The 10,436-nt window shown below is 34.7% G+C and overlaps 1 pseudogene; it reads right to left on the bottom strand.

Moving 5' to 3' along the window:
* Positions 1-488: 488 nt before the first annotated feature.
* LOC118519275 (neuropilin and tolloid-like protein 2) lies at positions 489-2,243 on the bottom strand (annotated as a pseudogene).
* Between the last annotated feature and the right edge of the window lie 8,193 nt (positions 2,244-10,436).

Raw genomic sequence — 10,436 nt, 5'->3', positions numbered from 1 at the left:
TACATTAACCATTTATATTTATGTAAGTAACTGAAATGGTAAAATCACTGACTTGTAAAACAAATTAAATTTAGAGAAAAGAAAAACATAAATAATGTAAAGAAAAATCTTACTTTTAAACTTAGTATGGGATCAAAATTTTGAGAAGCTGTATCAATCAAGAACAGTATTCCTGTTGCTAAGACTAACAAGCAGCTTGAGCCTGGCTCAGCACAACCACTCCCCTCTTCAAATGTTACTTAACTGGTACTTTGTTTATGTGACACCAAGCAATAAATGATTTTTTTTTTCACTGAATGGAGTAGGTTCCTTGGCTGGTTTAACATATAGACTGGCTGAGATAATAAAAACTTCACCATTACAATAGGTTAATGGGAAATGAAGGTCTTCCTAGTTCTGATAGAAAAGCGTTGGCTGCTGAAGAGTAATGGTGCTCTGTAGGCTGCATAGGTACATACTTAATAATTAATTTCTCCTATAGTAGAAGATTAAAAATCAGTAGATATGGATGTTTGTGCAGAATCTTCTTGCCCCCTACATAAATTTCACAAGGAATCTCCTCCATTACTCTGTCTTCTAGGGCCTGTTGAGGGCACTCATGTGCCTGTTGAAAGTGTAGCTACTCTTTTTGAAGGTGCTATTAAATGTTTTCATTGACTGTGGTTGTGCAAAATAATTTTGGAAAGGCAGTTCCATGGAACTTAGGTTGGTCCTGCTTTATTTGACATTGGATGCTTCCCGAAATCCAGTTTTATTAAAAGCAGTTTTGCAAGCCATGACCTTTTTTTGAGGCTGTTGCACTTGTACTAAAATAGAAATAATGAGAAGGACCAAGACAATCCCTGATGTAATGCCAGTAATTGTTTCTTGAGTTTTAGTGATTTGTTCAAATAGTCCTCCTTTTTTTCTTTTCTTTACAATGATTTTCATCCCAAAGACATGCACATTTCTGAAAACCATTACAGACTAAAGAATTATTGATGCACATGTTGCTGTTGTAACAGAAGGTGCTACCTAGAGGCGCCTGGGTGGCTCAGTTGGTTAAGCATCTGCCTTCAGCTCAGATCATGAACTCAGGGTCCTGGGATTGAGTCCCACATCAGGCTCTCTGCTCAACAGGGAGTCTGCTTCTCCCTCTCACTCTCCCCCTGGCTCCCTCTCTCTGTCTCTCTCAAATAAATAAAAATCTAAAAAAAAAAAGAAAGAAAGAAAAAAGAAAGGAAGTGCTACCTGTACAGGGAGGTTCCACAAAGGAAGTAAAGAACATTCTGAACCTGCTTAGGTGAACAACTTCCTCTGCCCACATTTGGATCACTCCAACTCCTGTTTTCAGCATTACATCATTGGCCAGAGTGCTGCAAAACTTGGCCTTCAGATTTTCAATAGAACTGCTTCCATCATAAACTGCAACGAAGTTTCTCTTGCATTCATTTGAGTGCTCCATTTGATAATCTAGGAACTTCAAATAAACCTTAGTTTTTGGAATAGCTTTAAATGTCCATATGCAATCAATTGCTTCGCCAGGTTTTGTTTTTTCTTCTTGTTCTCCCTGACTAGAAAACACTATTCCATCAGCTCCTCAGAGCTCAAACTGGCAATCTGGGATGGGATTTAAAATACCTCTTAGGTAAATAAAATCTGGATCTGGAATAGATGAATATTTTGCTTGAAATCCCAGTCCTTCAAGTTCTTCATCAGAACTAAAGTTAATCCACATTAACCTCCCTGTTGATCTAATTAGTAGAGGGCTTTTCACACCACAGTAACAATCTATAAGTGGAGAGAAACCAAATGGGCCATCTTGAACTTCCAAGTGGTCAAACTAACATTCAAATGATAGTTCTATATAATAATGTTCATCAAAGGTCAACTCTATTCTTTGACATGGAGCAGCTTTCAAAATGTAGATGCACTCCTTATTTGGTGGAAAAGAGTCAGGATAATTTGGTGAAGCAAATGACCTCCATTGCTGGTTGGAACCCAAATTCCACACTGGGTTGCAGGAATATGTTTGATTCCAATATTTTGTCCATCAGTAAGGGCCACAGTGAACAAGTCATTTCTACACTTTCAGACAGCTAATGATCAGATTTTGGTGCTCTTCTCATAAATAAGAGTGAACATTCAAGGGTCACCAAACATTTGAGGAAAGCCTCTTGGGTCTTTTAGGCCACCATAATCCCTTCTACAAGTATTGTTATTAACAATACTTTGAGGACGGTGCAAAGCTGCTCCAGGGCCATGTTCCCAAGTGACCATGAGTTTTGCCAGGGACTGAGGCAGCAGTGAGGAGGAGGGGGCAGCAGCTCAGCATTCATGGCCTGGCACAGCAGCAGTCCCACTCCTCCCCATTGCTAGCCACCAGGCTGTCTCCCCATGGGGAAGGGCTAAGGTCCTACAGCCTCCCATGCTCAAGCCCCCCAAACAGGCTCTGCTTCCTGGTTCTTGGCACTCTGTCTGTACCATCAAAGTTGTGGGTATGGGAAGCCCAGGCTCCAAGTATCTTTTCTGATCACAATAGAATGAAACTACAAATCAATTGCAAAATTGATAAAACTTTAGCAAGTTTTACTAAGAAAAAAGAAAGATAACTCAAATTACTAAAATCAGAAATGAATGTGGGAACCATATTAACAATTTTACAAAAATAAAAGGATTAAAAGAGAATACCGTGAACAATTCCACACCAACAAATTAGATAACCTAGATGAAATGGATAAATTCCTAAAAACACACAAACTACCAAAACCGACTCAAGAGCAAATAGAAACTCTGAATAGACCTATAATATATAAGGGGATTGAATCCATAATCATAAACCTCTAATACAGAAAAACCTATGACCTGATAGCTTTGCTGATGAATTCTAAGAAATCTCAGAAAGAAATTAACACCAATTTTTTTTCTCAAACTCTTCTGAAGAAATGAAGAGAGAAGACTTTCTAACTCAGTCTGAGGCCGGCATTATCCTGATACCAAAATCAGACAGACAGTACAAGAAAAGAAAACCACAGACCAATATCTCATATGAATATTGAAGCAAAACTTCTCAACTGAATATTGGCAAGTGAAATCAGCAGCATATTAAAAGGATTATATATCATGATGAAGTAAGAATTATTCCTGAAATACTAGGATGATTCAACATACAAAAATAAATCATTTTAGTATATTACATTAAGAGAATTAAGGAAAAGAGTCATGATGATCTCAATTGATGCAGAAGAAGCATTTGACATAATATAACATTCATGATAAAAGTGCTCAATAAAGTAGGAATATAACATCCTCAACATGAGAAAGGCCACATATGAAAAGCCCACAGCTATCATAATGCTCAAAGATGAAAGACAGAAAGCTTTTCTATTTAACATAGTAATAGAAGTTCCAGCCATTGAAATTAGGCAAGAAAAGAAATAAAAGACATTCAAATTGGAAAGGAAAAAGTAAGATTGTCTCTGTTTGCAGATGACATGATTTTATATGTAGAAAATCCCTAAAGGTTATACACACACACACACACACACACACACACACACACACATACACACACACACACACACACACACACCCGTTAGAACTGATCAACAAGTTCAGCAAAGTTGCAAAATACAAAATCAAAACAAATATCTATTGCACTTCTTTTTTTAAAAAAATTATTTATTTGAAAGGGGGGGGCAGAGACAGAAGGAGAGGAAGAAAGAATCTCCAGCAGACTCCCTGCTCAGAAAGGAGCCTGATGTGGGGCTTGATTCCAACCCTGAGATCATGACCTGAGCCAAAATTAAAAGTCAGAGGCTTACCTGGCAGAGGCACCCAAGGGCCCCCTGTTGCATTTCTTATACTGACAGTGAAAAATCTGAAAAGGAAATTTTAAAAAAATCACTACGATAGAATCAAAAAGAAAAATGTATTTAGGAATAAATTTAATCAAGGAGGTGAAAGAGTTCTACACTAAAACCTACAAAACATTGCTGAAAGAAATGAAAGAAGACCAAAATATAAAGAAAGACAACTCATGTTCATGGATTGGAAGACTTAATATTATTAAGATAAAAATACTACTGTAAGTGATCTACAGAGCAGGCCATTCTAAAGGGAGGAGCACTTTAAAATAGAAAAATCCCTTACTTTTTCAAAGGGGAAAAATCAAATCACCTGAGAAAAGTAAAAGTCTGTTTTAATCACACATCAGTTATATTTTCTTTTGAATTGCAGTTGCACAGGTATGTCCCTATCAGCAGATTAAAACAGTCCTTCTACAGGCTATTTCTGTATCCCTTATGCATGGCTAAGGGACTGTTCAAAATCAGCACAGAGATGAGGAGTGTTACCTCAATCTGAATTGATTTTATATTAACCTTTGTTAGGAAGTAGGGCATGGATCTCCTAACTATACTGACAAGGTAAATGATATTTTCTCTTTCATTTCTTACATCTTTTCTTATGCTTAAACCAATTATCTACATAATTGACTCAGTACTCTCCTTCCTTTTAATCAGCATGCTGTACAGTCTTGAGTGTAAACACTGACTGCTTCTTGTTTTCTAATTGCTCATCCTAATAAAGTCTGAGATATGAAAGCAATCTATACAGCTAGAGAGGGTAAAAGGGACCTCCAGTGAAGATGATGTAGTAAATTCATATAAATATAGCTTTGATAAAAAATATGAAAAATTAAAAAGATATAGCCAAGATCAAAAAGGATATCAACATATGCTTACACTAGAAACAGAACTAAAATACAATGAAGTGAACAAAGCCAAAGTCAAGGCTTCAGCACTCTAACCTGAAAGCAAGCATTGGTTTCCAGAAGTCAGGCCACTAAGGAACAATGAAACTAAAATTGCTCTACTTATTATAAAGGACAGACAATGAGAAATACAAACTATGGAACCGACCAATAGAAGAAACTGACCAAATAGTACTATTTGCCAAAACTTGTGGGATAAGACTAAAGTAGCAGTACATGCATTTATTAAAATCATGAAAGATGAAAAAAGAAACTATAAAAATAACAGAATAAGCCAATAGAAAATTGAAGAAAGGCAAAAAGGTAACAGAAGGAAGTAATAGAATAGAAAACAAACAACACAGAGAATTAAAAAAAAAACCCTCTGGCTCTTTTTTTTTCTAAAGACTGATAAAAGAGTTTAAGGAAACTAATCAAGAAGGACAAATGTCATACAACTGCAGAGAAAATAGAGATAAACAATCATAAGAAAATATCATAAATGATATTATCCCAATAAATTTAAAACCCTCAATGAAATGAATAGATGCCTAGGAAATATAAATTACCAAAATTATTGACTGATAAAAAATAGAAAACCTGACTAAATCAATAACCATTAAATAAATTCAATCAGTAATAAAAATTTCCATTCAAAAATATGACACTAGCCAAAATTGTATAGCCATGGGAATACTCATATACTACATATGGGAATGTAAATAATTGCATGTACATTGTTTAGACAGTAATTTGGTGATAGCTAGTAAATTTGGTGATAGATATACCCTTTAATCCAACAATATCAGTACTAGGTATAGAACTAGAGAAACTTTCACATGTTTATACAATATCCCTACAGTATTTTTTTAATTTTTCTTGTAGTGCTATTAGTAATACTTAAAATAATCAAAAGAAACTAAAAGTGCATCAACAAGAGAACTGGGAAATATTCAAACAGTGGAAGAGTACACAGCAATTAAAATTAAAAAGTAGAGCTACTTGTATCAATAAGAATTTAAGCTCTAAAACATAATTTTGAGCAAAAAAAATACGTTGTAATATGATATAATTAGAATGATACTATTTATACGCAATTGACTTACAATTTAAAAACATGCAAATCAATCTTATATTTGGCATAGATACATGCATATGTATGAAAATATATCGAATGAAGACTGTCCATCACCTCAAGGGAATAAGTGAAGGCAGCTGGAATAGCAAAAGTATCTCTAATATTTTATTTCTTTAAAAAAATTCTGAATCAAATACTGAAAAATAGTAAAGCTTAGTAGTGAGCACAAAAATGTTTATTTAGTTATCATGTATTTCTAACAACTTGATACATCTCAGATATTTTAAAAAGGGGTAAACACACAAAGTGATTGATATGAACTCAATGTAGGTCAAAGCATGTTGCTTGGCACTTAAATGTACTTGATATATTTGATGAATAAATGAATAAACCTATAAAGGTCAGCCACATAAATTGAATTTCTTCCTCTTGTCATACATTTTTCACCCAAAGGGCTTAACGTATGTCCTCCATAAGTCCTTAACTTATGTCTGTATCTTTATGAGGCACTCTAATTAAAGGAATCTGGAAACAAAAGCAAGAAAGAAAAATGAATCCTTTGCCATTTTGCATTGAATAACTGGTGTCTCACCACAGATCCCTTTGTTTAGAACAGGAATTTCCTTTTTTTGAAAATTTCCTTCTCGGTTGTTCCATAAATTACTCTGATTCTTACTTACTCATTAAACACAAGCATTGTCTGAAGCATATTCTAAACTTCTCTCCAGAAGTGTGGAAACAAAATTGGATGGTCTTTATTGAAAAACATTAATACATCACAGGAAAAAAAAAATTAACTCATACAAACAATGAAGTTCTCCTCTTTTGTCAATAAATTCTGTCAGCTTATGTATTACTGCACTGCTATAGAGTTGCAAGTTATCACAGATATCGTACTTAAAGCTGATTTGTTTCACAAGATGACAAAAAAGAAGAGGGCTTCAAAATGGTTTCCATAATCCTGTAAATAAATTGAAAATATTTTTCTAAAGAGGTTGAAAAACAGTATCTCATAATAAATGTTATTGTCTGGTAAAGGTAGTCTTAAAACAATAGACCACAGATATTCAAAGATAAAAGGGAACATAGAGTCTAAATCTTATTTTCCAAAAGTAATATGAGGCCCAGTGAAGGAAAATGGCTTGCCTTAAATCATCCATCTAGTTAGTGGCAAAGTCAGGATCAGAGTATTAGTTCCTGATCCCTGGTTTAGTGCACTTCTTACAGATGCTCTATTCATAGTTACGGCCATTTATTTTTATGTTGAAAATTTAATGAGTGAAAGAGAAGCTGGCAAGTAGGCACTGTTGGAAGTAGAACACTGCATTTCATAACTTCAGCTTCAATGTAACCCAGGATTCAATTCAATTCATGCAGCACATAGAATAGAGTTTGAGCATCAGTTTTAACTAAAGTAACCAGTTAGTTTCCAGAATAGTAAAAACAAACCTGGACAGTTTTACAGGCCTTTCATCAGAGAAATTTTTTATTGAGACTTCAGGGAAGAGTGGAAATTTTACCTCGTTTTATACCTTTAGAAATATAATTCATGGTTCATTTGTTACTATATGCTTAATGTTTCCTTATTGCAGCAAATCTACTTTAAGAATGTAAAATAATTTTTACTCATCTCAAGCCTGGAAACATACACACATACACACACATACACACCCGCATACATGCATGTATGGGCATACACAGGAAGTGTATCAGTTGTCTGACCTTATGCTAGTAAGGATTAGGGAGATATATCTAGTCATGCTACCATAAAGCTGCTTTTTACCAGCTTTAGCTTAGTGGGATAAGTGTATTATAATGTGAGGGAGCAATTATTAAAAAAAAAAAAAGGTGAGGGGTGAGTAGGAATATCTATAGCAATGGCATTTGCCAAGGTTGCCTTGTCTGGCACTGAGATGAGATGAGCCACCTATTTGCGCAGTTATATCATACAGGAGCTTTTGATTAAGGAAAACCCAGTATAACTCAGTGATCAAAACAGCAGCCACCTGCAGTCTATGGGGTCTAGGCACACATCTAACATAGAAATCCAAGAATCTTTCAAAAAAAAACTTCTCTAAAAAAAGGAATCTCCACAGATATTTTTTTTTAAATGTTTTATTTATTTATTCATGAGAGTCACAGGGAGAGAGAGAGAGGCAGAGGGAAAAACAGGCTCCCCGCTGAGCAGGAAGACTGATGCGGGGCTCGATCCCAGGACCCTGGGATCATGACCTGAGCTGAAGGCAGATGCCCAACCATCTGAGCCACCCAGGCGCCCCTCCACAGATATTTTTTAAAACAAAATAAGAATGTGAGAATTTAAAACTATTTTAGAAAATCCTCCATTTTTATCCTCATTAATCACATGCCCTTAGCTAAAGTAATATCCTACCCAGTCTACACTCTGAGTTACATCCACCTAGGAAGCCAAGAGGTGCTTTAATGACTAAAGCTAAATAATGACTTATTGGGAAAACAGTGAATGTGAGTTTTTATACTAAGGTTTCCTCAACACAATAAGATTTTTTTTCTAAGTCCAAAATAAATGTGAAATTAATTGAGCAATTCAAAAATTTAGGGAGTGTTTCACCAGTGAAAATATTATGAGGTCCTAAGTAAAGGTAAAACAGAGGTTGCAAAACTGAAATTCTGGCAAACTGAGGTAATTTTTTTCAGAAGAAAATCCTGTAATACAGATAAGCATGCACAAATAAAGCACTGCGATTTTCAACTTTTAGATATATGAGCATGTCACAAGCAATCTGAGCCAAGGTCCAGACAAACCACATGAATTAAGAAGCCATATAAGATGCAGTTATTTTACCATAAATACTTCATTCTGGGGTTATCAATATTTCTTTGCATGCTTCAATATCATTGTGCAATCACAAGGTCAAAGGAGACTCATTGATATATAATGGCATTGCTGAATAAATTGTTTGGCTAATTTTGTTGGCAAGATACATATGTGTGAAGGAAGAAAGCAAGAACAAAACTAACAGACTATGTAATTGATGCCTATTCAACAAGTCTGCATTTTCATCAGTTCTCAGTTAACCCAAAGGGATCCATTCCTATCTACACATTTCTTAAAATCCCATTACTTTCAATAACACACTTCTGTCACTGCTTTGAGGAACTTTTACCATTATTCACTCTCAACAACAGTATCATACTGTCCTAGATTTTCTTATCTATTATGTGACTAGCCACAAACTGGATATCAGAGTTCAGTGCAGAAGACATTTTGGTTAATCAAACATCCCCATATATGTTACCCATTTACTAGCTGAATGCCCTGGAACCATCATAATTGATGAGATTATGAGGTGTTGTTTTTCTTCTTAAATGGCAAGCACTCTTTAAAGTAACTGTCCACTAGATTTAACAAGAATATGGTGCACATAACAAATACATTTATATCAGCTCTGGGCTTGTATTGAGGACCCCTTAGCAGCTTTAAGACCCATATTAAGGACTGGCAAGTAAACTGGGCATAAGAAAGGTAGATAAAGTCATTCTCTTTAAAGAGACTATTTGGTGTGATTAAGTGGGATTTATTCCTGGATTGCAAGTGTGCTTCAATATTTGCAAATAAATCAACATGATACCTCACATCAATGAAGGAAAGGATAAGAACCATACAATCATTTCAATAGACAGAAAAAGCATTTGATAAAGTATAACATCCAATCATGATAAAAACCATCTACAAAGTAGACTCAGAGGGGACATACCTCAGCATAATAAAGATCATAAATGAAAAATCCACAGATAACATCATTCACAATGGGGAAAAACAGAGCTTTTCATTTAAGATCAGGAACAAGACAAGGATATCCACTCTCACCACTTTTATTCAACATAGTACTGGAAGTCCTGGCCACAGCAATCAGAAAACAAAAATAAATAAAAGGAATATATACTAGTAAGGAAGAAGTAAAACTTTCACTATTTAAGGATGACATAATACTCTATATAGAAAACCGAAAAGACTCCACCATAAAACTGCTATAATTGAAAAACAAATTCAGTAATGTTTCAGGATACAAAATTAATATGCATAAATCTGTTGCATTTCTATATGCTCATAATACAGTAGCAGAAAGAGAAATCAATAAAAACAATCCCATTTACAATTGCACCAAAAATAATAAGATACCTATGAATAAACCTAACCAAAGAGGTGAAAGACCTGTATTCTGGAAACTATAAAACACCAATGAAAGAAATTGAAGATGACACAAAGAAATGGAAAGACTTTCCATGCTCATAGATTGAAAGAACAAATATTTTAAGATGTCTATAAAACTCAAAGCAATGTACACATTTAATGCAACCCCTATCAAAATATCATCAGCATTTTTCATCAAAATAGAGAAAACAATTCTAAAATTATATGGAACAACAAAAGCCCTTGGATAGCCAAAGAAATCTTGAAAAAGAAAAGCAAAGCTGGAAGCATCACAATTCTGGACTTCAAGTTACATTACAAAACTGTAGTAATTCAAAACAGTATGGTAGTGGAACAAAAATAGACACATAGATCAAAGGAACAGAATAGAAAACCCAGAAATAAACCCACAACTATATGGTCAATTAATGTCTGACAAAGCAGGAAAGAAT

This window comes from Halichoerus grypus, chromosome X, assembly GCF_964656455.1.
Source record: "Halichoerus grypus chromosome X, mHalGry1.hap1.1, whole genome shotgun sequence".
Classification (NCBI taxonomy): Eukaryota; Metazoa; Chordata; class Mammalia; order Carnivora; family Phocidae; genus Halichoerus; species Halichoerus grypus.
The sequence above is the reverse complement of the archived record's forward strand: the minus strand, read 5'-3'. Positions and strand labels throughout refer to the sequence as shown.